This window comes from Lepisma saccharinum, chromosome 24 (genome assembly GCF_977018435.1).
Source record: "Lepisma saccharinum chromosome 24, izLepSacc3.1, whole genome shotgun sequence".
NCBI lineage: Eukaryota > Metazoa > Arthropoda > Insecta > Zygentoma > Lepismatidae > Lepisma > Lepisma saccharinum.
In genome coordinates, this window is record NC_139252.1 from 4,926,028 (window position 1) to 4,949,562 (window position 23,535).

General features: G+C 48.8%; 2 non-coding genes and 1 pseudogene across 2 annotated transcripts; all 3 read right to left on the minus strand.

Annotated features, from left to right (window-relative positions):
* Positions 1 to 3,569: 3,569 nt before the first annotated feature.
* Positions 3,570 to 5,817, minus strand: LOC145978480 (large subunit ribosomal RNA; annotated as a pseudogene).
* Positions 5,818 to 6,707: 890 nt separating this feature from the next.
* On the minus strand, positions 6,708 to 6,859 carry LOC145978484 (5.8S ribosomal RNA). The gene has a single exon (XR_014440713.1). It is a non-coding gene; the product is annotated as a 5.8S ribosomal RNA (ribosomal RNA).
* A 355-nt stretch (positions 6,860 to 7,214) lies between these two features.
* On the minus strand, positions 7,215 to 9,035 carry LOC145978471 (small subunit ribosomal RNA). Its single transcript, XR_014440705.1, has one exon. It is a non-coding gene; the product is annotated as a small subunit ribosomal RNA (ribosomal RNA).
* Positions 9,036 to 23,535: the final 14,500 nt, after the last annotated feature.

A 23,535-nucleotide genomic window follows, 5' to 3' on the forward strand; every position in this document is an offset into this window, starting at 1 on the left:
GAAACAAACGACACTTTAACCTCTTCCTGCCTCCGAAAAGGCAGTTTTCCAGATACAGTCACTCTTAACCATTCCACACATATGAATCAGGACCGTTTAACTACCTCTTAAAGATGTAATATAGAATTTTCTTCTATTTAATGCTGTTGGACCCTTTTCATAGTATTTTATCTCATTTTGCAGCTTTGTCTTAGAACAGATATTACGCGTACCTAATTGACTGGACCGGGTGTTGTATGTTCTTGGGTTGTTTGTACGGGTCTGAGCACCAGGCTGTATATTATTCTTTGGAGTAAAGTTCAACTCTTCAAGGTTGGAGATTTCGTTTGTCAAATTATTTAAGATACAAAATTTGCTCTTATCCCCCAGAATTGTTTTCGGGATGGGGTTACCTAGATGTCTTCTTAAATCCATTATATACTTAGAATCGTGTTCCTGACAAATCAAAGTTTTGTGTTCTGGTGAATCTAAGGTCTTACAGACCTTGCAGTTGTCATCTAGTTTGAGTTTAAACCGTTTCAGGTATGATCCATAAGGACCATGACCTGTTATGAAGTGTACAAGTCCTTTAGATGGTAAAAAGTGTTTCCATGAGTTTCGAGTTTTCACACTAGGAATATATAACTTTGAACGGGTTGAAGCCTCCTCGTTCCACTCTTTCTCCCATTTATTATAGAAATGAAGTCTAGCCTCTTCTCTACTTCCTACATTGATGTTGTGTCTTTGGAGATCGTTGTAACATCTATTCTTCAGCCAGTAGATTGCTGCAGCCAGTTGGACTTCCATGTCCAGTGGAAGGACTCCTGCAATTGCGATTAGGGAACGAGTTGGAGAAGTTTTGAATGCCCCTAGAATCCTTAGGAGCACATTACGTTGAGCTGATCTAAGTTTCGATATAATTCTGTCTTCGAAAGCCAGATGGGCCCACACACTAGCTGCATATCTTATAGTTGAGAGGAAAATTGCATTGTAGTAAATCATAGCTGTTGTGAAAGGTATCTTAAAGGAGCCATTCCCGAGACTTAGAACTCCATGGGTAGTAGCCTTAGCTTTACTAGTGATGTATTCCACATGTGAATTGAATTTTAATTGAGAATCTATGTACACACCAAGGTATTTCATTGACTTTTCCTCACGAATTGATTTATTATTAAGTTTTATACATGGAGATCTCAACAAGCGACCCTTGAGTTGTGCAAAAACAGTTTTATTAGTTGCAATTGAGAGTTTAGAGGTATGGCACCAGGAGGTTATTTGATTTAATAACTCGTTTGCTTTTTGTTCCAGGTCTCTTCTATTATTTGCTCCAGTTAAGATCATAATATCGTCGGCATACGCCACGATGTCGATGGTGGCAGGGTTTCCAGCAATATCCGACAGAAGCGGGTCAATCGTAATATTCCATATTTGAGGTCCAAGAACTGACCCTTGAGGGCATCCTTTATTAATTTCCTTTTGGATGACCTGGCCAGTATTTCTGTATGTAACATTCCTATTATTAAGGTAATCCTTTAAAACATAATATAATGCTTGAGGAAGGTTCATGTCCCTAAATAACTTCAAGGCATAAGGCCACCATACATTGTCGAACGCGCCTTGGATATCAATGGCAATCCCCAATACGTATTTCATATGCGAGTCATGGACTGATTTCTTGACTTTATTAATTGCATCCTCAGTAGCCCTTCCCTTCCTGAAACCGTATTGGTTTATATACTTGTTCCTCAAAATGGCATTCTCCTCAATCCTTTTTACTAGAAGTTTCTCCAAAATCTTACCGAAACTATCCAGCAAGCAGATTGGTCTATAAGACTTTGCTAGACAAGGGTCTCTATTTTTGTCTTTAAGAATAAGTATTAGATCGGCAGATTTCCAACATGTGGGGAAAGTTCCCTGAACCAGACAGAGATTGTAAATTTGTTGGAGTAGGTGGGTTAGATGGTTTTTTCCCACCTTAATTAGTTCATTTGAAATTCCATCCGGTCCAGGTGTCTTCTTTATTTTAAGTTGATCAATAGCAATAGCAACTTCCTCGAATGAGAACGGAATAGTTAGGTTTTCCGTAACATAAGGGGTTTTCATAGCTTTCCTTATATGGGTTTGTTGGATGTTGTCCTCCTTTGGATTGTCTAAAGGCAAAAGTTGATCTAAAAGATAGGAAGCCGATTCTGCATGATTCCTTGTATAGTCGTTGTCAGATTTCTTGATTGAAGTAAGAACAGTGGATGCCTTAATTTTACCGGCCTTTATCTTGTATGGTAAGCTCCATGGGTTACGAATTAACTCTCGACGGGCAAAAACTGCCCACGATTTCTGCTTATATTGCTTTAGAAGATTGGAGTACCGCCACTTTGAATCTCTATATTTTTCCAGATAGAACTGCTTATCTGCTTGAGTAATCGACTTCTGATAGAACTTTCGGAGTTTGCGCGTTGTATTCCTTCTTTTAACCAAATAGTCTGGCCATTTAGTTGTCCTATTTTTGATTCCTGTATTAGACTGCTTTAAACCGTCAGTTTTTGCCCGATTAACTATGTCGAACAATTGCTCGATTTTATTCCCTATATCCTGGTCAGAATCCTCTTCATTTCTTTGAGAAGCATATTTGAAGAGAGTGCCCTTGTCAATAACTTTCCAGTTAATTCTCTGTTGTGAAGATCCTTGTGCACTATAGCCTTGATTTTGTATGCTTATCCTAATTATGTTATGGTCACTTGATGTTTCATTGTCTATGATCGACCAGTTTATACCCTGAGATCCATTCATGCCTCTGATTAAACTCAAGTCGATGTTTGATGAGGCTCCTTGCTTATTCCTGAAAGTTGGTGTGTCGGATTTGATGTTTAGCACTTTAAGATCTTTCAGTGCTATCAGGTCTTCCAACAGGAGACCCCTTTCATCAGTTATTTTACTGAACCATAGCTTTGATTTCGCGTTGCTATCCATGCAGATGATGATGCGAGATACAGGGTAGGCCTCAATAATATTTTCCAATAAATTAAGGTAAGGTTCAATTGGATCTTTAAACTGACAATAGAGGTTTGTATTTGTATCGTAGTACCTGGGTGCAAGGATCATCGAGTTTCACTTCTACCCTCGTAGTGCCAGGCACTTAGCTCCCTTAAGAGTCATAGTTACTCCCGCCGTTTACCCGCGCTTCCCTGAATTTCTTCAGCGCGACATTCAGAGCACTGGGCAGAAATCACATCCCGTCAACACCCTTCCAGGCTGTCGGGATGCTATGTTTTAATTAAACAGTCGGATTCCCCTGGTCCGTGCCGGTTCTGAGTCGACCGTTCGTCGGCGGCCGACTCGAGGGGAGGCACCTTCCCCCGAGCACCCCCGAGGGGGGCAAGGGGTTCGGTGCGTTCCCCTCAGAGAGCCCAGGGACGCTCGCGGAAGTCCGACGCGCGGTCCACGCTCGGGAGCCAGCCCCTCGCTAAAGACCCACGCCGGACCGAACCCGCGGTGACCCCCCGGGCCCCGACCGGCCCCGGTCCCCAGAGCCAATCCTTGTTCCGAAGTTACGGATCCAAATTGCCGACTTCCCTTACCCACATTAGTCTATCGTCAAGAGGCTCTTTACCTCGGAGGCCAGATGCGGATTCGGGTACGGCCAGGCCTCGGGACTCTGCTGCGCTGTTCCCACCAAGATTTTCAAGGTCCGACGGGCACCCGGGGAAACCGCACCCAACTACGGTTCTCTTAGCTTTCCCCAGTGTCCCCTTCTCCTTCTGGGAAGATTCCGGGGAGCGTAGGGGATCGCTCTGACAGAACAGACAACTCTGCCCCCGGGACCCGACAGATTCTCCTGGTGCCACCAGTTACCTGGACTTACGGACTTCGAGGGAACCCGCGACGCACTCCCGGTCCCGAGACGCGGCGGAGGGCTGGATACCCCACTTCCCTTTCGACCGCGGCCGAGACGCCGGCGCGTCGCGCTAACCACTACACTACACCCGGAGGTATAGGAGGTAATGGCAGGCACGAAACTGACCCGACGCATCGGTGGGAGTTCTCCGCGGTCTAAGGACCGGCTCACCCGCCTGCAACTGCTGTTGAGGCGGAACCCTTCTCCACGTCTGACCTCAGCGAGGTCTCATCAGATTTTTTGCTACTACCACCAAGATCTGCAACGACGGCGGCTCCAGGCAGGCTCGCGCCCAGACCCTTCCACGCTCACCGCCGCATCATTCTTGCATTGATGCCAATGCATTAGCATTGCGGCGGCGGCCGGGTATAGGCACGACGCTCGATTGCCATCCATTTTCAGGGCCGGTTGCTTCGGCAGGTGAGTCGTTACACACTCCTTAGCGGATGCCGACTTCCATGGCCACCGCCCTGCTGTCTTGAGCAACCGACGCCTTTCGTGGTTTGAGCAGCGTCGATTCAGGCGCCTTAACCCGGCGTTTGGTTCATCCCACAGCGCCAGTCCTGCTTACCAGGAGCGGCCCACTGAGCACTCGGGTCCTGAAAAGAAGGCCCCGCTTCGCCCTAGGGGCAAGCGGGACCTCCATCCCGTTCAGAGTTTGAGAGTGGGTCGAGGCCGTTTCGGCCCCGAGGCCCCCGGTCATTCGCTTTACCGGGATGGACCCCCCTTGCGAGCGCCAGCTGTCCTGAGGGACACTTCGGAGGGAACCAGCTACTAGACGGTTCGATTGGCCTTTCGCCACTATGCTTAGCTCAGACGGTCGATTTGCACGTCAGAGGCGGTTCGGACTTCCACCAGGGTTTCCCCTGGATTCGTCCTGGCCGAGCATAGTTCACCATCTTTCGGGTCCCAGCGAGTGGGCTCGTAGGTACGATCCCCGCACCCGGAGGTGGGAGATCGCCCCGGGACTGCGCGAGGGCCCTTCGTTGAGCGACTCCGGGTCACCTCGATCGTCCCAGTCGCTTTGACTGCGCCTTCGGGTTTAGTGATTCCCTTAGACTCGCCCACGCGCTAGACTCCTTGGTCCGTGTTTCAAGACGGGTTCTGATGGGCCACTCGTTGAACACCGCACGGGCCCGGGGCTCACAGTACGCCCCCCGCGAACCCCCGCTCGGACGAGCGGGGGACGGGGGGACACTGCCAGGCACGCCACATTGCTGCGACCTCTACGCCTTCCGCCTAAAAACGGCGGCGGATCCCCAGGCCTGCCCTTCAGCCGTCGGGTTCCATCCGGGTCACCGGGGGTTCTCCGGACGAGCCGGAGAGCTCCACCCCAGGCCCTTAGGACGGATCCCAACGAGCCGCGGTGCCCTACCGGGCGCGGAATGAAGGGGGACCGTCCCGGACGCACCCTCGCAGACGGGAGGTCCCTAAGGAAGGGGACAACCCCGCTCGGGGGCCGGAGACTTGGTCCTTAACCCTTGAATCACCTTCCCCCATCGAACTCTCGAGCTCCATCCGTTTGACCCCCAGGCGGTTTCACGTACTGTTGAACTCTCTCTTCAAAGTTCTTTTCAACTTTCCCTCGCGGTACTTGTTCGCTATCGGTCTCGTGGTGATATTTAGCCTTAGGAGGAATCTACCTCCCACTTAGGGATGCATTCCAGAGCATCCCGAATCCTTGGGAAAGCGCCCAGCCCGACTCGGCAAGGCGGAGGTTCGCACGGGCCTAGCACCCTCTGTGGGATGTTGGTCCTTTCAAGTTACACTTAGAACCCCCCGCCGAGCGGGATTTACGGACGCTCCCTTCCACCAAATCGCCCGCCGGCTCGGATAACCGTGCCGGAGGCTTGGGTGGCGGGCTTCTCCCTTTTCGCTCGCGGCTACCGAGGGAATCATTGTTATTTTCTTTTCCTCCGCATATTGATATGCTTAAATCGTGCGGGTGGTCAACCCTGAGTCGAGGTCGGGTGCTAACTGAGATTGCGGTTTCCTAGGAGGTCCGAGGGAACTTCCTCGTCGCCCAACGCAGGTCCTCCGGTCTGGACGGTAAGGTGGCTCTCCAGCTTCGGCGGAAACCTCTAACCTTGACCGAGCTTTCCTTCCACGCGAAACGAACAGACCGGCTCTTCCATTAATTTTGGAAACTTACCCTGCGTTCAACGAGAGGCACCCGCCCGGACGAAACTGAGTCGTCCGGCCGGCTCTCCCACTCCACGTAATTCCAAACTTTGGAAATTTAACCTTCCGAGCATCCGAGTGGTCCAGCCACAATGTCCGAAGAAGCCTACATCCCGATCACCGGCGAGCAACTATAGTCGAGCCGGCAAATGTGCCGGCCGGACATAACTTTTCCATTCTCCACGTGCTTTCTTTACGGTGCTCTACAGCTAGGTTCAACCTAACTGCAAAAGACAACCATCTCTGCTAGCACTTTTGCAAGTGCCGGTCAATTATAGTCTGGCCGGACATGCATAGCATGTCTGCCGGCAACTTTTTCATTCTCCACGTGCTTTCTTTAAGTTGCTCTACAGCTAGGTTCAACCTAACTGCAAAAGACAACCATCTCTGCAAGTTGCTCGCCCCTGAATGCTCGGAAAGCTGCTTCCGGGATACGGATCCGGACTGCTCCGGAATGATCCGTAGACCGGTCTTTCCACTTCTTGTACTAGAATGGAGTCCTCCGAGAAGACGACCTCGCGGCCGACTCCTAAAGATCCTATTTCGGATTCGACCTCGCGACCGCTCTTACCTCCTTGAGAGAGGCGGCCGCGAGACTCTCGTGGCGTGCTGTTACACGCGCTGTGCTCGCCAGAGCACGTCATTTTGAAACTTCCGACACTCAACCAGGACCGACCCAGGTAAAGACCCGGGCCGCAATGTGCATTCGAAACCGTCGATGCTCTCTGTTTTGCAGATCGCAAATTGACTCGCAGCTAGCTGCGTTCTTCATCGACCCACGAGCCAAGTGATCCCCCGCCTGGGGTTGTTTAGGTTTGCTGGAGTGCGACAGGTCGCACTCCGGCGGAATAATGTGTCTGTTCATCGGGAAGCGCCCTCGCGAGCCTCCCCGGATGATACCTACCCCCACCGTCTCCAAGGCCTCGAGACGGGGTTCGGGTGCATGTTTTTGCGGGGCGATACTTAAAGGTCGAGACTCACCTACCCCTATTAACGTGCTTCGTGCTCTACAGCAAGGCTCACCGTGGTCGGCCAAGCTGCACAAGACACAGTGATCTGGACTCGATATATACATATCCGCAGGCTCCAGGGCCCCTTCCACGCTCGTGCGGATCTGCGTACTACCATAAGTTTTGGAGGAAGAAGCGGATATACCGTACGGTAATGATCCTTGGGCAGGTTCTCCTACCCAAACCTTGTTACAACTTTTGCTTCCTCTAAGTGACCAGGTTCGGCCGTCTTCCCGACGGTTCCTGCTTAAGGTGGCAGGGCGCCGGTCCAAAGGCCTCACCGTATCACTCGATCGGATGCATCGACGGGCGGTGTGCACAAAGGGCAGGGACTCGATCAACGCGAGCTGATGACTCGCGCTTACTGGGCATTCCTCGTTAGCGGGGAACAATATCAATCCCCGGTCCCTATCACGAAGGAGGTTCAGCGGTTACCCGTACCTCTCGGCAGGGGAAGACGCGTTGTCTCCTTCAGTGTGACGCGCGTGCGGCCCAGAGCATCTAAGGGCATCACTGACCTGATATAGCTCCCACTCTTGCTGCTTGCGACAACCGGTCCCTCTAAGAAGAGGTTTGATGCGCCGGGGGTACACGTACCCCGACGCCTAGTTAATAGGCAGGAGTCTCGCTCGTTATCGCAATCAAGCAGACAAATCGCTCCACCAACTAAAATCGGCCATGCACCACCATCCACCGAATCAAGAGAGAGCTCTCAATCTGTCAATCCTTACGGTGTCCGGGCCTGGTAAGTTTTGCCGTGTTGAGTCAAGTTGAGCCGCACGTCCCACGCCTTGTGGTGCCCTTCCGTCAATTCCTTTAAGTTTCAGCTTTGCAACCATACTCCCCCCGGAACCCGAAACCTCAGGTTTCCCGTGGGCTTCGCGCAAGGTCATCTTGAACCTTGCGCATCGCTGGATGGCATCGTTTATGGTTAGAAGTAGGGCGGTATCTAATCGCCTTCGAACCTCTAACTTTCGTTCTTGATTAATGAAGACATTCTTGGCAAATGCTTTCGCTGTAGGTAGTCTTGCGAGGATCCAAGAATTTCACCTCTCCCCTCGCAATACTAATGCCCCCGTCAATCCCTTTTAATCATTACCTCTGGTTCGAAAACCAACAGAGAGAACCGAGGTCCTGTTCCATTATTCCATGCAAGGAGAATCGAGGCAAATAGCCTGCTTTGAGCACTTTAATTTGTTCAAAGTAAACGTCCCGGAATGCCACGGTCCACTCGGTGAAGAGCAGACCGAGGAAACCGAGAAGATGTCCGGTACGGCCAATTCAACGCCTGACGGCGAACCGACCGCCCGAGACCCAGATCCAACTACGAGCTTTTTAACCTCAACAACTTCAGTATACGCTATCGGAGCTGGACTTACCGCGTCTGCTGGCACCAGACTTGCACTCCGATAGGTTCACCCAAATGTTTAGGCTGGATACATTCCGATTACGGGGCCTCGGATGAGTCCCGCATCGATATTTTTCGTCACTACCTCCCCGTGCCGGGAGTGGGTAATTTGCGTGCCTGCTGCCTTCCATAGATGTGGTAGCCGTTTCTCAGGCTCCCTCTCCGGAATCGAACCCTGATTCCCCGTTACCCGTAATCACCATGGTGGGCCAATAACCCACCATCCAGTGTGATGAGGCAGACATTTGATAGATGCGTCGCCGGTGCTTGACCGTGCGATCTGCCTAGAGGTTACTTAGAGTCACCAAATGAGTCGGCCCGCAGAAGCGGACCGTTTGGTCTTTTAAAGGTAACGGCACTCCGTCCGGTTGCCCGGCCGGAGACACCGTGAGCATGTATTAGCTCTGGAATTGCCACAGGTATCCAAGTAGGATGCGTACGATCTAAGGAACCATATCTGATGTAATGAGCCATTCGCGGTTTCACTTTGGTCAAGTCTGTACTGAGACATGCATGGCTTAGGCTTTGAGACGAGCATATGACTACTGGCAGGATCAACCAGGGTACGGTGCATACGGTGCGTATGCAGCACTCGCGCGAGGCAGAGTGCCATGTTTTAAGCAAGGAAAGAGGCTCGCCACTAACTTAGGCAACGCAACACTGCTGCGTGAACAACAGGTTACACCGCTTTCCCGAAAACATACTACTACTCCCACTACTTTGGTTAGAGGCCTACGTAGTTCCGCTATTAAAGCTGGAAACTTCGAGACGTTCGTTTGCGCGCGGGAACGGCGAACCGACTTCTTCGATTGGCACCGTGCCCGCGTCTTGGTTCTGTTCCTGGCCTGGGAGGCTGGGAGCTCCCAGCGAACAGCCGTGCCTGTACGGCAACAGGCAGCCACTCAAGACGGCGCTCCGGAGAACGCACGCTTCGACGGCAACCCGTACAAAGTTCTCAGGAACCTTCGGGTTTAGGTTGTCTCGCCACGGAGGCTGGCACATCCGCTGCTTTCCTTCGGTGCAGGCTTCGACTTAGAGTCGTTCGGTCGAGCCGGAGTTCCCGAAGTAGGCAGAGCGGACGGGTCAACTTCAGAAACGATGCAACGCAAACCGGAGAAGGCATCGCCGTCACCGGGAGAGAAAAGAGAGAGCTAGCTTGCTTTCCCTTGGTGCAGGTTTCATCCTAGAGTCGTTCGGATGAACCGGAGTTCCCAAGGTAGGCAAGCTAACACCGGTCGGGTACCTTGTGTCACTTCCCGCTAACCGAAATGTGAAAAAGTAGCTCACTATCCCACACCCCTCTACCTAGAGTCGTTCGGAAGAGAGGAGGTGGGCGAGTTACCGTCAAAACGTCGGCGTTCCTTGCTTTCCCACGGTGCAGGCTTCAACCTACATTCGTTCGGATGAGCCGGAGTTCCCGAGGTAGGCAGTCGCCGGCGATTGACGTCTCGTCACTTCTCGGCAGCGAGGGCTGACAAAATGAATTGCTTTAACTCGGTGCAGGCTTCATCCTACATTCGTTCGGATGAGCTGGAGTTCCCGAGGTGGGCAAGTGCTCCCGCAGGACCGGTTCTCTTAACTCGCTCGGCTTCCGACGGTTGACGTTTTACCTTGCTTTCCCTCAGAGTGCTCAGCCTAAAGACGTTCGGAAGAACAGAGGTAGGCAAGTTATCCGCTTGAGAGGCACCTTAATTTGACATGCTATGCTTAACCTCGGTGCAGGCTTCAACCTACAGTCGTTCGGATGAGCATGAGTTCCCGAAGTAAGCTAAGCTTCCCCACTAGGGTGGGTAAGTCAATTCAAGGTGTCTGATGCTCAACCTACATGCGTTCGGAAGAGCACAAACGGCTACGTCACGTGTCGGAGGCGAACCACCGTGTACGAGGGCTGACAAGTTAGTAGCAACAAACTTGGTTCAGGTTAAACCAGTCTTCCAAGGAAGGCTACCTTCCCGCTTGCGCGGCTCTGTCACTTACTCGTACACGGTGCAGAAACAAAGATGGGTGCCGTGAATTTTCCGAAAACTATGAATACAGCAATGCTTTTCGGAAAACAATTCGAACCCCAACATCCCACGTGAGTGGGGTTGCCTTTGAACGCATAGCTAACGTTCGCTTCGGGTCTCATCCGAAAGGATGATCCCTACTCCATCCACGAAATTGCAACCGGCGGTTGACCGACAGTGAAGGCATTGATACCGATTGGTATACCTACCTCCCCGATTGCTTGCGTGGCGGGTGAACAGTGGGGTTCGAATTACACTAGATGCCTGAACCGAGGTCCATGCACCTCTGAGGTGGTTGCTTCACCTCAACGTGACTCGCAAGTGGGACAAGCTTGCTATATTGCCCTGTGCTCGCCACGTAATGCACAGGGCACGCTCCAGAGCATGTTAAGCACGCCCAAGAGCCACCATTCCCACCATATATCAATATGAATTGATTTACTCTTTTTGAACTATGCAAACTTGCACCTCCGTCGTTACGTTAAGCAACAGATGCAAGCTCAACTAAAGTCAAAGAGTAGTAGCTTGGGAAAAGCTTTCTCTTTGCGACTAGAGTCTTATGCTCATTGGTTGACGGTCTATGTACCGATATACGGTAAGAGACTGGGAAACAAACAACTCCTTAACTTTTCCCACAAATAGCAATATATCGGCATTTCAAAGCGTGGTTCAAGCCAAGCTCGATTGCCCTCGGAGGTGGTTGCTTCACCTCAACGTGACTCGCAAGTGGGACAAGCTTGCTATATAGCCCTGTGCTCGCCACGTAATGCACAGGGCACGCTCAAGAGCATGTTAAGCACGCCCAAGAGCCACCATACCCACCAAATATCAACGAGAATTGATTTACTCTTTTTCAACTATGCAAACTTGCACCTCCATCGTTACGTTAAGCAACAGATGCAAGCTCAACTAAAGTCAAAGAGTAGTAGCTTGGGAAAAGTTTTATCTTTGCGACTAGAGTCTTATGCTCATTGGTTGACGGTCTATGTACCGATATACGGTGAGAGACTGGGAAACTTACAACTCCTTAACTTTGCCCAGACAGACATATCTATCTGAAACTCCAAGCGTGGTTCAAGCCAAGCTCCATCGTCCTCGGAGATGGTAGTAGTTCCAGCTCTTCGTGACTCGCAACCTGTGCAAAGGTGCTGTATCGCCCTGTGCTCGCCACGTAATGCACAGGGCATCGCTCAAGAGCATGCTTAGCAAGCACAAGAGCCACCATTCCCACCAAATATCAATATGAATTGATTTACTCTTTCTTAACTATGCAAACTCGCACCTCCATCGTTACATTAAGCAACAGATGCAAGCTCAACTAAAGTCAAAGAGTAGTAGCTTGGGAAAAGCTTTCTCTTTGCGACTAGAGTCTTATGCTCATTGGTTGACGGTCTATGTACCGATATACGGTAAGAGACTGGGAAACAAACAACTCCTTAACTTTTCCCACGGATAGCAATATATCGGCATCTCATAACGTGGATCCAGCCAAGCTCCATCGCCTTTGGAGGTGGTAGTTCCAGCTACTCGTGACTCGCAACCTATGCCAAGGTGCTGTATCGCCCTGTGCTCGCCACGTAATGCACAGGGCATCGATCAAGAGCATGCTTAGCAAGCCCAAGAGCCACCATTCCCACCATATATCAAAATGAATTGATTTACTCTTTTTTAACCATGCAAACTTGCACCTCTATCGTTACCTTAAGCAACAGATGCAAGCTCAACTAAAGTCAAAGAGTAACAGCTTGGGAAAACTTTATCTTTGCGACTAGAGTCTTATGCTCATTGGTTGACGGTCTATGTACCGATATACGGTAAGAGACTGGGAAACTTACAACTCCTTAAATTTGCCCAGACAGAAAGATCTATCTGAAACTCCAAGCGTGGTTCAAGCCAAGCTCCTTCGCCCTCGGAGGTGGTAGTTCCATCTCATCGTGACTCGCAACCTGTGCCAAGGTGCTGTATCGCCCTGTGCTCGCCACGTAATGCACAGGGCATCGCTCAAGAGCATGCTTAGCAAGCACAAGAGCCACCATTCCCACCATAAATCAATATGAATTGATTTTCTCTTTTTTCACCATGCAAACTTGCACCTCTATCGTTGCGTTAAGCAACAGATGCAAGCTCAACTTAAGTTAAAGAGTAGTAGCTTGGGAAAAGCTTTCTCTTTGCTTCTATGCGACTTTAGTCGCAAGCTCAACGTTTGACGGTCTAACTACCGATATACGGTAACAGCATGGGAAACTTCTCTTTCTCACACACTTCTCCCAGACTCAATACACATGCGGTTCCTTCTGTAGGTATTGCCCTTTTGTGCAAGCACGCTGGGAAAACTCAATCATTATTCACTTTCCCCAGACAGAGCAATCTATCACGAACTGCAAGCGTGGTTCAAGCCAAGCTCCATCGTCCTCGGAGGTGGTAGTAGTTCCATCTCATCGTGACTCGCAACCTGTGCCAAGGTGCTGTATCGCCCTGTGTTCGCCACATATACACAGGGCATCGCTCAAGAGCATGCTAAACATGCCCAAGAGCCACCATTCCCACCAAATATCAACCTGAATTGATTTTCTCTTTTTTCACCATGCAAACTTGCACCTCTATCGTTACGTTAAGCAACAGATGCAAGCTCAACTTAAGTCAAAGAGTAGTAGCTTGGGAAAACCTTATTTCTCTTTGCTTCTATGCGACTTTAGTCGCAAGCTCAACGTTTGACGGTCTAACTACCGATATACGGTAACAGCCTGGGAAACTTCTCTTTCTCACACACTTCTCCCAGACTCAATACACATGCGGTTCCTTCTGCAGGTATTGCCCATTTGTGCAAGCACCCTGGGAAAACTCAATCATTATTCACTTTCCCCAGACAGAGCAATCTATCACGAACTGCAAGCGTGGTTCAAGCCAAGCTCCATCGTCCTCGGAGGTGGTAGTAGTTCCATCTCATCGTGACTCGCAACCTGTGCCAAGGTGCTGTATCGCCCTGTGTTCGCCACATATACACAGGGCATCGCTCAAGAGCATGCTAAGCATGCCCAAGAGCCACCATTCCCACCAAATATCAACCTGAATTGATTTTCTCTTTTTTCACCATGCAAACTTGCACCTCTATCGTTACGTTAAGCAACAGATGCAAGCTCAACTTAAGTCAAAGAGTAGTAGCTTGGGAAAAGCTTTCTCTTTGCTTCTATGCGACTTTAGTCGCAAGCTCAACGTTTGACGGTCTAACTACCGATATACGGTAACAGCCTGGAAAACTTCTCTTTCTCACACACTTCTCCCAGACTCAATACACATGCGGTTCCTTCTGCAGGTATTGCCCATTTGTGCAAGCACACTGGGAAAATTCAATCATTATTCACTTTTCCCAGACAGAGCAATCTATCACAAACTGCAAGCGTGGTTCCAGCCAAGTTCCATCGCCCTCGCAGGTGGTTGCTCCATCTCTCCGTGACTCGCAAGCGGACCCAACTTGCTCTTTCGCCTTGTGGTCGCCACCTACTCACAGGGCACCTACTCCCCCAAGTATCAATAAGAATTGATTCGCTATGTATAAACGATGGAGCTTTCCACCTCTCCTCCTCAAGTCACGCAAGCTCCAAGCTTGTCTAAAGTCAAAGAGTAAAGCTTTGGAAAAGCCTTATTTCTCTTTTCTTCTATGCGACTTTAGTCGCAAGCTCGACGTTTGACGGTCTAACTACCGATATACGGTAACAGCCTGGGAAAACTCTTTCTCACACACTTCTCCCAGACTCAATGCACATGCGGTTCCTTCTGCAGGTATTGCCCTTTTGTGCAAGCACACTGGGAAAACTCAATCATTATTCACTTTTCCCAGACAGAGCAATCTATCACCAACTGCAAGCGTGGTTCCAGCCAAGTTCCATCGCCCTCGCAGGTGGTTGCTCCATCTCTCCGTGACTCGCAAGCGGACCCAACTTGCTCTTTCGCACTGTGGTCGCCACCTACTCACAGGGCACCTACTCCCCAAGTATCCCTATGAATTGAATCGCTATGTATAAACTATGGAGCTTTCCACCTCTACTCCTCAATTCACGCAAGCTCCAAGCTTGTCTAAAGTCAAAGAGTAAAGCTTTGGGAAAACCTTATTTCTCTTTGCTTCTATGCGACTTTAGTCGCAAGCTCAACGTTTGACGGTCTAACTACCGATATACGGTAACAGCCTGGGAAAACTCTTTCTCACACACTTCTCCAAGACTCAATGCACATGCGGTTCCTTCTGCAGGTATTGCCCTTTTGTGCAAGCACACTGGGAAAACTCAATCATTATTCGCTTTTCCCAGACAGAGCAATCTATCACGAACTGCAAGCGTGGTTCCAGCCAAGTTCCATCGCCCTCGCAGGTGGTTGCTCCATCTCTCCGTGACTCGCAAGCGGACCCAACTTGCTCTCTCGCCCTGTGGTCGCCACTTACTCACAGGGCACCTACTCCCCCAAGTATCCCTAAGAATTGATTTGCTATGTATAAACTATGGAGCTTTCCACCTCTGCTCCTCAAGTCACGCAAGCTCCAAGCTTGTCTAAAGTCAAAGAGTAAAGCTTTGGGAAAACCTTATTTCCATTTGCTTCTATGCGACTTTAGTCGCAAGCTCAACGTTTGACGGTCTAAATACCGATATACGGTAACAGCCTGGGAAACCTCTTTCTCACACACTTCTCCCATACTCAATACACATGCGGTTCCTTCTGCAGGTATTGCCCTTTTGTGCAAGCACACTGGGAAAACTCAATCATTATTCACTTTTCCCAGACAGAGCAATCTATCACGAACTGCAAGCGTGGTTCCAGCCAAGTTCCATCGCCCTCGCAGGTGGTTGCTCCATCTCTCCGTGACTCGCAAGCGGACCCAACTTGCTCTTTCGCCCTGTGGTCGCCACTTACTCACAGGGCACCTACTCCCCCAAGTATCCCTAAGAATTGATTTGCTATGTATAAACCATGGAGCTTTCCACCTCTCCTCTTTAATTCGCACCATCACTCTGCGGCCCATTGCCGTTATTATACCCAAACTGGGAAAGACTTGTGTCAAGTCACCTAGATACCTCCAACCCCCCAAAGAGAAAAGGGCTAAAAATCGGTCACTCTTCACCCTTGGTGCCAATTCCGTGTTTCGACACATGTGATACGTTTTCCCAGCCTCACTTCTTTCTCGGACACCCCTACGTCCATTGCCGTTATTATACCCAATCTGGGAAAGACTTGTGTCAAGTCACCCAGATACCGTCCACCCCCCAAAGAGAAAACGGCTAAAAATCGGTCACTCTTCGCCCTTGGTGCCAATTCCGTGTTTCGACACATGTGATACGTTTTCCCAGCCTCACTTCTTTCTCGGACACCCCTACGTCCATTGCCGTTATTATACCCAATCTGGGAAAGACTTTTGTCAAGTCACCCAGATACCCTCCACCCCCCAAAGATAAAACGGCTAAAAATCGGTCACTCTTCACCCTTGGTGCCAATTCCGTGTTTCGACACATGTGATACGTTTTCCCAGCCTCACTTCTTTCTCGGACACCCCTACGTCCATTGCCGTTATTATACCCAATCTGGGAAATACTTGTGTCAAGTCAACCAGATACCCACCACCCCCCAAAGATAAAACGGCTAAAAATCGGTCACTCTTCACCCTAAAATCATGAAACCTCATTTTTTTTATCTTTTTAAATGAATCGTATATGCATGTAGATAATGAAAAAAAACTCCCGAACATCAAAATCGCTGTTTTCTATATGTTTTTGGACTAAGCGCTTTGAATTGGTGAAAGGGGAAGGTCATTGGAAGATAGCGTGACGGTATGGTAACAAGCAGGTTTAGGGTTCGAGTCACTGGAAACGTTTGATTCTCCATTTGAAATTCAGTGTAAATGCTCAATTTCAACGGTTTTTTCAAGTTTGAATTGCAAAGTCAGTTTTGGCGGGAATGTTTCAAAATTCGATAGGATGCAAGATGCAACATTACACTACAACAATCAAAGCAAGGAAAGCTAAGCGCAACGGTTAGAGTCCGTTTTTGGAAGCAAAAATCCCAAGTGTGCTCGTTCTGATGCTGTCTGAAGCCGTTCTGATGCTGTTCTTCCCACTCATAAATCAAATTATTTGTCTCCTTCAAATGAAAGATATCGCTAAGCCCTTTGAATTGGTGAAAGGGGAAGGTCATTGGAAGATAGCGTGACGGTATGGTAACAAGCAAGTTTATGGTTCGAGTCACGGGAAATGTTTGATTCTCCATTCGAAATTCAGAGTAAATGCTAAATTGTAACGGTTTTTCAAGTTTGAATTGAAAAGTCAGTTTTGGCGGGAATGTTTCAAAATTCGATAGGATGCAAGATGCAACATTAGACTACAATAATCAAAGCAAGGGAAGTTAAGCGCAAAGGTTAGAGTAAATTTTTGGAAGCAAAAATCACGTGGATGCCCGTTCTGATGCTGTCTCGAGCCGTGCAGTCCACGCACAAAACGGCCATTTTGTCAGTTCAAATGGAAGACAGCGCTAACCACTGAGCCACGGTGACAGGGGAAGGTCCCTGGAAGGTGACTTCAAAGTTTGGTAATCGGGAGGTGGTTGTTTCGAGTCACGGAAAAGGTTTTGATTCTCCGTTTGAAATACATGAAAAATGCTAAATTTACCCGTTTTTCAAGTTTGAATACAAAATGGAGTTTTGGCGCAAGACTCACCATATATCGTAGGATGGAAGCTGCATCACTCCTCTACACGAAAACATGCAGGGCTAGCCTAAAGCAAAGTCGGAAGTGTGCTTTATCAGAGCAAATCCAAGGGGGCTTTCTTTGCGAATTCAGAGCCAACTTGGATTTCACCTGATGCGCGCGCATCGCTGGTGATATCTCTCTTCCGCACCGCCGCATCTCGCAAAAGGCAACGCGAAGACAACTCGGGAGGGAAATCCAAGGAGGCTTCTTTGCGAATTTCGAACATTTCGAGGCGCCCTGGGCGCCACGTCCTAGCTAGCCCGTCCGAAATGTACAGATTCGATAGAGCAGTGTCTTGTGAATACGCAAGTAAGAGGAAATCTCCAAGGACCACAGGTTCGATTAATCAAGGGGCTTCAAAGGTGATGGTGCAGACGTACCCGTTCGGGCGTGAATAACGACCTCTTTCTTGTCAAAAAAAACTTATTTAGGGTTAACCTAGAGAAACAAAAATTTAGATGCGGGCTGGGTAAGGTGTCTCCTTTCAGATAATATAATTTTCGACAGTGAATTCACGAGAAATTCGAAAACGTCGTGGCGCCCTGGGCGCCACGCCCTCGTTAGAAGGTTCGAATCGGTCGCCTTCCAGAGAGCAGAGCCTTGGAAAGACAAACTGACGGTTTCGTGACCAGGATGTTGAGTGTTCGAGTCACTGGAAAAGTTTGAAAAAAAGCTCGTTTGTCCATAAGAAAAGCATGGGGCGGATTTTTTCACAAGGGTTTCCAAGAAATTGGTCGGAGAGGGGTGGGGTAAATTTAGTTGTGTTCCTTGGTCCTTTCTGTATGGGATTAAAGTGTTTCAAGGAATAAGGATTCGTATTTCACTAAGTTATTTACTTGTTTTCTTTTGCTCGCGCACTATGCTGTTTTTTCCATAAGGTTAGCATAGGGGTGGTTTTCCCTTAATATCTCAAAAAGTACTACCCCCGCGCGTCGTCAAGATACCTGCACAGTCCTTGGTCTTTGGTCCACAAGATTCACAGGGTGTCCAAGGTATAATGCACCAGGGGGGCTCCAGGGGGGGTAAACTTCCCCGGGACGTGCACTTATTTTCCAATTATTCTCACACTTCACACGCTTTCAAATTTTCACACTTAATTCCAGCCATGCGATCTATCCAAGTTTTTTTCATTTTTTGGGACGAAGCGAAACGTTCACAAAGCTATACGTAAACAGTGGCGGACCGCATTTGGGGAAAAAACCGTATTTTGGGGCTCGCGTCCCGGAGTACCGCGACGCGTGATACTGTGTTTACATAGTCAGTTTTGGCGTGATTCTTTCAAAATTCGATAACATGCAAGATGCAACATAACGTTACAATAATTAAATCAAGGAAAGCTAATCGCAAAGGTTAGAGTACGTTTTTGGAAGCAAAAATGCCGTGTGTGCTGGTCCTTTTGATGTAGTGCTTTCCACGCATGAAACAGCCACTTGTATCACTTCACTAAGTTGTTCGCTGAAAAACCACCCCTAGGAATTGAGGGTTGGGGGTTGGTTCAAAACACGGGGGAGGAATGGGGCTACACGATGGTATAGATCCCGTTTCTTATTGGGGCTTAGTTTCTTAGTTTCGGCAAGTTTAAAATAAATTTTCCTATCCCTACGGAAAAAGCTCATTTGTCCATAAGAAAAGCATGGGGCGGATTTTTTCACAAGGGTTTCCAGGATAGTGGTCGGAGAGGGGTGGGGTAAATTTAGTTGTGTTCCTTGGTCCTTTCTGTATGGGATTAAAGTGTTTCAAGGGATAAGGATTCGTATTTCACTAAGTTATTTACTTGTTTTCTTTTGCTCGCGCACTATGCTGTTTTTTCCATAAGGTTAGCATAGGGGTGGTTTTCCCTTAATATCTCAAAAAGTACTACCCCCGCGCGTCGGTCAAGATACCTGCACAGTCCTTGGTCTTTGGTCCACAAGATTCACAGGGTGTCCAAGGTATAACGCACCAGGGGGGCTCCAGGGGGGGGTTAACTTCCCCGGGACGTGCACTTATTTTCCAATTATTCTCACACTTCACACGCTTTCAAATTTTCACACTTAATTCCAGCCATGCGATCTATCCAAGTTTTTTTCATTTTTTGAGACGAAGCGAAACGTTCACAAAGTTATACGTAAACAGTGGCGGACCGCACTTGCTGAAAAAACCGTATTTTGGGGCTCGCGTCCCGGAGTACCGCGACGCGTGATACTGTGTTTACATAGTCAGTTTTGGCGTGAATCTTTCAAAATTCGATAACATGCAACATCACGTTGCAATAATTAAATCAAGGAAAGCTAATCGCAACGTTTAGGGTACTTGTTTGGAAGCAAAATTCCCGTGTGTGCTGCTCCTGTTGTCATTCTGAGCTTTCCACGCATAAAGCGGCCATTTTGTCAGTTGAAATTGAAAAAGCGCTAACCACTGAGCCACGTCGACAGAGGTTTAGTGTTCGAGTCACTGGAAAAGTTTGATTCTCCCTTCGAAATTCAGTGTAAATGCTTTATTGTAACGGTTTTTCAAGTTTGAAATAAAAAGTTCACTTTTTTGCGTGAATGTTTCAAATTTCGATTCTTTCTCATTCTGTGCTTTGCACGCATAAAACAGCCATTTTGTCAGTTGAAATTGAAAAAGCGCTAACCACTGAACCACGTTGACAGAGGTTTAGTGTTCGAGTCACTGGAAAAGTTTGATTCTCCATTCGAAATTCAGTGTAAATGCTAGATTGTAACGGTTTTTTTCAAGTTTGAATACAAAATGGAGTTTTGGCGCCAAGCTCACAATATCTCGTAGGATGGAAGCTGCATCACTCCTGTACACGAAAACATGCAGGGCTAGCCTAAAGCAAAGTCGCAAGTGTCAATTTTCTAATTAAATCCGCGAGCCTGCGCCCTTCTCGTCCCCTAAACGGCCATTCTTGGACTTTGAAGAATTTTCATCGATTTTTTTAAAAATTTCGACCCAGCCAGTTGAAATTTGACAAGAAGATAGCTGACGTCGAGGGAAAGAAAAGTTGTTAAGGCGATTTCGAGATTAAACAACACATACGGCGGCCATATTGGATCCAAAGTCATATCCGACCCTACATTTTGCTCGATTTCGACCTTTTGAGAGTAGTTGCATTTAAACCAGCCCAGTAGCAAACACCCAATTACCGGTTTCATAAACCCAAAAATGTAACCAAAGGCCATGGGTTTTGTAGCAGAAAGACCAATTTGGATTAGGGTTAGATTATCTGCTCCTATCATAGGCCGCCGAAATCCCAATTGGGTATGTAAGTGGAAAGATTTTTGAGACCAGTACAGAAAGACACTTTTCGACTTGGGAGACAGCCACGACGTTGCTTAAAGTGCAGGAAAACGCTTTCCGAATGACCAGGTTAGCGAACGTGCAAGGATAGCCTGACGGTAAAGTAAGAATGAGGTTGAGTGTCCGAGTCTCTTGAAAAGTATGATTCTTGAGTGAAAATGGTAATTTTCACAATTTTATAGAAAATTTATTTTGAACCAATAGTCATAATTGGCGGGAATGTTTCAAAATTCGATATGATGCAAGATGCAACATTACACTACAATAATCAAAGCAAGGAAAGCAAAGCGCAACGCTCTGAGTAAGTTTTTGGAAGCAAAAATCCCAAGAGTGCTCGTTCTGATGCTGTCTGAAGCCGTTCTGATGCTGTTTCACCGACTCATAAATCAACCTATTTTTCCCCTTCAAATGAAAGATATCGCTAAGCGCTTTGAATTGGTGAAAGGGGAAGGTCATCGGAAGATAGCGTGACGGTATGGTAACAAGCAGGTTTAGGGTTCGAGTCACTGGAAACGTTTGATTCTCCATTTGAAATTCATGAAAAATGCTTAATTTTTAAATTTTTTCAAGTTTGAATTGCAAAGTCAGTTTTGGCGGGAATGTTTAAAAATTCGATAGGATGCAAGATGCAACATTGCACTACAATAATCAAAGCAAGGAAAGCTAAGCGCAACGCTCTGAGTTGGTTTTTTGAAGCAAAAATCCAAAGCATGCCCGTTCTGATGCTGTCTGAAGCCGTTCTGATGCTGTTTCACCGACTCATAAATCAACCTATTTTTCCCCTTCAAATGAAAGATATCGCTAAGCGCTTTGAATTGGTGAAAGGGGAAGGTCATTGGAAGATAGCGTGACGGTATGGTAACAAGCAGGTTTAGGGTTCGAGTCACGGGAAACGTTTGATTCTCCATTTGAAATTCAGTGTAAATGCTCAATTTCAACGGTTTTTTCAAGTTTGAATTGCAAAGTCAGTTTTGGCGGGAATGTTTCAAAATTCGATAGGATGCAAGATGCAACATTACACTACAATAATCAAAGCAAGGAAAGCAAAGCGCAACGCTCTGAGTAAGTTTTTTGAAGCAAAAATCCAAAGCATGCCCGTTCTGATGCTGTCTGAAGCCGTTCTGATGCTGTTTCACCGACTCATAAATCAACGTATTTGTCCCCTTCAAATGAAAGATATCGCTAAGCGCTTTGAATTGGTGAAAGGGGAAGGTCATTGGAAGATAGCGTGACGGTATGGTAACAAGCAGGTTTAGGGTTCGAGTCACGGGAAACGTTTGATTCTCCATTTGAAATTCAGAGTAAATGCAGTTGGCCGACCAAGGTGAGCCACTGCAAGCAAGATGGGTACTTGCTAAGAACAGATCCGCGCGGAGTTCGTGATGTCGGTTTCACGGCACCCGGCGGTTTCTGTCTGTCTCTTTAAGGATGCCCCCTCGGGGGCATTCGCCGGGAGTCCAGACCCCGGCCGGTTTCGGCCGGCCGGGGGAGGACTCCCTAACCGGCAGCCGGCACCCACGTGCCGGCCGGCGGGGCTTCCGGTAGGTGGCGGATAGCTGGACTTGGGGTTTTTTGGGTCCGTGTACGGCACGGGACCCTACAACCCAGCCGACCAAAAGACTGACAACCCAGGTTAACGTGGGAGAATGTCAGCGGCGGGGAAGGAAGACCTTGTTGAGCTTGACTCTAGCCTGCCGCTGTCGGGAGACGTGACGAGGTGTAGCATAAGTGGGAGGGCTCCTTCGGGTGCCCGCCGGTGAAATACCACCAATCCCGACGGTCGGCTCTTGCTGTAGAGCACTGGAAATTGGCGTTGATGGTGCTTGGCGGAGGTAGGAGAATGCGGATGATTCTGCAATGAATAGCAATCGGTGCAGGGTAGCCGAGTGCTGGGCTGAAGAGAGTGTCGTCTTCAAGACAGACACCTGCGGAGCTTGAGACTCTAGTCGGCACGTGTGTGCCTGCCTCCTTGAATCGAGCCTTCGATGACGGGACCTATATAATAGGAGCTTGAGTTGGCTGCATTCAAGTATGACGCCCTGGAACTGGTCCGCAATCTTTCTTACCTCACCGCCTTCACACCGAGCTGCCGCGGAGAGTCACATCCGCGGAGTGCACGGCACCGACGCGGGGGAAGATTATTCTCCCGCAGTTACCAGTTTACTTGGTGACATCCGATCCAATGTTTGTATAGGTGAGCAATTTTATCTCTAAAAGAAAGGTGACAGGACTTGCCCGGCAGTCACATCCATCGGAGGAGGGCCTCCACCCGGGGCTCTCCGCCGGAAGTCCAGACCCCGGCCGGTTTCGGCCGGCCGGGGGAGGACTTCCAAACCGGCGGCATTCACGCAAGTGTTCGCCGCCGGGGCTTCCGGCATGTGGCGGATAGCTGGACTTGGGGTTTTTGGGTCCGTGTACGGCACGGGACCCTACAACCCAGCCGACCAAAATACTGACACCCCAGGTTAACCTGGGAGTGCGGAAAGGCTTGGACAATGTCAGCGGCGGGGAAAGAAGACCTTGTTGAGCTTTACTCTAGCCTGCCGCTGTCGGGAGACGTGACGAGGTGTAGCATAAGTGGGAGGGCTCCTTCGGGTGCCCGCCGGTGAAATACCACCAATCCCGACGGTCGGCTCTTGCTGTAGAGCACTGGAAATTGGCGTTGATGGTGCTTGGTGGAGGTAGGAGATATGCGGATGATTCTGCAATGAATAGCAATCGGTGCAGGGTAGCCGAGTGCTGGGCTGAAGAGAGTGTCGTCTTTAAGACATACACTTGCGGAGCTTGAGACTCTAGTCTGCACGTGCCTGCCTCCTTGAATCGAGCCTTCGAGGACGGGACCTATATAATAGGAGCTTGAGTTGGCTGCATTCAAGTATGACGCCCTGGAACTCGTCGGCAATCTTCCGCAGCTCACCGCCTTCACATCGAGCTGCCGCCAGCGACGTGGAGAGTCACATCCAAGTAATGTTCAGCACCGACGCGGGGGAAAATTATTCCCCCGCAGTCACATCCATCGGCAGCGCAGGTGCGCGCAATGTTTCCACCG